The following is a 2,500-nucleotide window of genomic DNA, read 5'->3' as shown; positions in this document are numbered from 1 at the left end:
ATACATATATATACACACATACGTGTATATATGTATATGTACATCTGTATATATACATATACATATATATAGATATATACACACACCCCGTGGACATACACCCATTACCATATCAGTATATTGTTTATTTAGTGCCCTGATTGGTGCCTCATTTACACTACCACCCATTCTAACTTCTGCCTCATTTCTATCCTTCAAAAAGCCAAGAAAGCTGCTGAGTGAAGCTCAGACTACAGCTATACTTGTGATGATGAAGGAGAACAAATCTAACAAAGAAATAACACCAAACACAGGATGGTCACTCAGAAGTTTTCAGCACTGGACCAAAAAATATTGCACTATTGGATCCCTTGATCCCCCCTATCCCCATACAAGCCATCAGGCCTTAAGGGGAGAGTAAACCATAGGACTTTAACCCAATCACTATGGATAACAGTATGCCCAAGTGACTGATCCTGGAGCTGTATCCATGAAAGTTCTCATACAGTTTTGAGATGACTCTGAGACTAAAATTTGAGACTGACCCAAAAGTGTCTCAGGCTGGTGTGTTGCCACATATAAAAATATCAACAAATAATTAGATAAAATTAATAATTTTATATTACTCAAAATAGCGTATATAATGTGTAATTAGTTATTATACTAATGCAGTCATGGACACAGTAATTTAAAATAAAACCTGACATACATCAAATAATATAAGTGAATATGTGGCACCAACACCATTCAATTGTCTACATTGTAGACAATTTATTTCAGATTTAATAATACCTTCAAATGCAGATGTGCTTTTTTCTAATCAAATGTGCTAGCGTTACACACACAAATACATATTTACAGGAAACAAACATGATTAATAAACGTTGAAGTGCCTAGACTGTGACATCACCTTCTGCTAAATACTGTAATTAATAAATACCTTAAATTTCATAAAGATACGTTTTTGCTTAGAGTAAAACATATAATGTGCATGAGTAACACTTACAAAAGGCCTAGGTACAGAAATAAATATGAAAATTAATAGGAAAGCCCTCTGCTGAAGCGTGGCCTTACCCTGCATGCCAGAGACCCGTTGTGGGGGCCTCTGCAGTTGCAGCAGCAAAGCTTAACCCTTTCCTACTTTTCAATTCTGGCTCAGCAGATCCTGGAGTCATGCTTTCTCCAGAACCTGCATTGAGTATCTCGCTGACAGGTTGATGACTTGTGGCCCCATCGGCAACACCTGAGGCACATGACTGGGGGGACCACATATGGTGCCACCCTCCTGTACCCCGCTCCAGAGATGAATACTCTCTGGCACTTCCCCTTTCAGGAGGCAACGAGCTGACTCCGCTCTTCGTCCTCTTCACCCGCACAAATCTGTCATCTTCCAACAGAAAGTCTTGGTACAGTATTGTTGGGTATCGGAAAATTATCACTTTAGCGAGTTTTCCCCAGCGTTTGGGACAGTCATCACGGTCTCTTTGTATCCCTGAGTCGTCAGGGTCAGCTCTGCCTCACCTGCCCGCACTGTGAGATATGGCCTCCCTCTGCCTTCCTTTATAAGTGGCCTGAAATCCTGGTGGTCCCAGCTGAGTTCTATGGCCCACCTTAATTTCTCCAGGGATCTCATGGTGCAGTCTTGTGGGAATGGCAATCATCTCTTACCATTCACATTGACAACATGCTGATTTCCTGCTTGGGTTACCTCTTCGTTCGTCTTCCTCTTCTCCCACTGCTTTCCCTTTTATGGGAACCACTCGCAAAATGTCCTTGCAAGGGAAAACTTTTATCCTCCATTTCTACATTGGAAAGGGAGGACCCCGATATCATATCACTAGTATGCTGATATCTGGGAGGAGGTGACAAATTGCTAGAGGGCCAGAGGCATCTCACCAGCTCCCTGTCTAGGAGGCGGATACAGTACAAACAGGAATGACTCATGACTGAGGACAACACTAAAACATGTCTTACTTCTACAAGAGATACACCATAACTGAGAGAGAGAGAGAGAGAGAGAGAGAGAGAGAGAGAGAGAGAGAGAGAGAGAGAGAGAGAGAGAGAAAGAGAGAGAGAAAGAGAGAGAGAAAGAGAGAGAGAGAGAGAGAGAGAGAGAGAGAGAGAGAGAGAGAGAGAGAGAGAGAGAGAGAGAGAGAGAGAGAGAGAGAGAGAGAGAGAGAGAAAGAGAGAGAGAGCAATTTGACTCATCTGATTTATGACTACCTAGGCTAATGAAAATTTAGAATAGCTCTGCAACAGGCAACAGCCTCCATGCTTCGGCAGAGGGCTTTCCCATTAATTTCCATATTCATTTCTGTACAATGTTTAGCAGAAGGCGATGTCATGCCCCGGCGATTCAGCAAAGGTCATTTCACTTTCATTAATCCTGTTTGTTTCCTGTAAATATATTTGTGTGTGTAAAGCTAGTACACTAGATTAGAAAAAAACACATCTGCATCTGAAAGTATTTTTGACCCTGAAATAAATTTATGAGTGCTAATAAATACACTATTTTCAGAAA

The 2,500-nt window shown here is 41.3% G+C and overlaps 1 protein-coding gene across 1 annotated transcript in view; it reads right to left on the bottom strand.

The window, feature by feature from the left end:
- LOC125027848 (oxysterol-binding protein-related protein 3-like) overlaps positions 1–2,500 on the bottom strand; it is a 77,055-nt gene that overhangs the window by 19,842 nt on the left and 54,713 nt on the right. The gene's annotated exons all lie outside the window — the stretch shown is intronic.

This window comes from Penaeus chinensis, chromosome 8 (genome assembly GCF_019202785.1).
Source record: "Penaeus chinensis breed Huanghai No. 1 chromosome 8, ASM1920278v2, whole genome shotgun sequence".
NCBI classification, from domain to species: Eukaryota; Metazoa; Arthropoda; class Malacostraca; order Decapoda; family Penaeidae; genus Penaeus; species Penaeus chinensis.
Note: the sequence above shows the minus strand (reverse complement) of the source record. Positions and strands in the feature narration are given on the sequence as shown.